The following is a 643-nucleotide window of genomic DNA, read 5'->3' as shown; positions in this document are numbered from 1 at the left end:
GTTCGTTCTTGTTTGTTTTGTTTTTTGTTTGCTTTCGTGGCTTTTTATTTTTTTCTGCTCAATTCTATTCTTTATTCTTGTTATTTTTCTCCTTCCTTCTCCGTTATATATTCCGTCTTTATCGCCTTCTTCCTCCTTTTTTCACCTTAATTCTATTCTCGTCCGTCATCAATATCCTCTAATCTCATCATTTCCTGCTTGTCATCCATTCCTCCTCCTCCTCCTCTCTTTCTTCTTCCTATTTTCTTTTTCCATCCTTCACCCATATTTTTTTATTATTTTACACTATTTACCCTGGACGCTTTTCGCTTTTCCACTTCTCATTCTCTTTTACTCTTCTTCTTCTTCTTCTATTTCCCATTTCTCTAATATCTACAAAATTTCTATCACTTTCTTCCTTCCTCCACCTTTAGTTTTCCTATTTTATTTCTCCTTTTCCCGGATTTTTCCTCTTCCTTCTTCGCATAATTCCCACTTTCTCTAATCATCTCCGATTTTCTATCACGTTCTTCCTTCCTCTTCGCCCTTTCACGTTGCTATTATCTCTCTTTCCACTCTCCTCTTTCCCTACCTTTATTTTCTCCTCTTCCCTTTCTCCTATTCTTCTAGGTCCCCCCCCCCCCCGAACTTTTACTTTCTCCGG

The sequence above is a fragment of the Penaeus monodon genome, chromosome 33 (genome assembly GCF_015228065.2).
Source record: "Penaeus monodon isolate SGIC_2016 chromosome 33, NSTDA_Pmon_1, whole genome shotgun sequence".
Lineage (NCBI taxonomy): Eukaryota > Metazoa > Arthropoda > Malacostraca > Decapoda > Penaeidae > Penaeus > Penaeus monodon.
Note: the sequence above shows the minus strand (reverse complement) of the source record.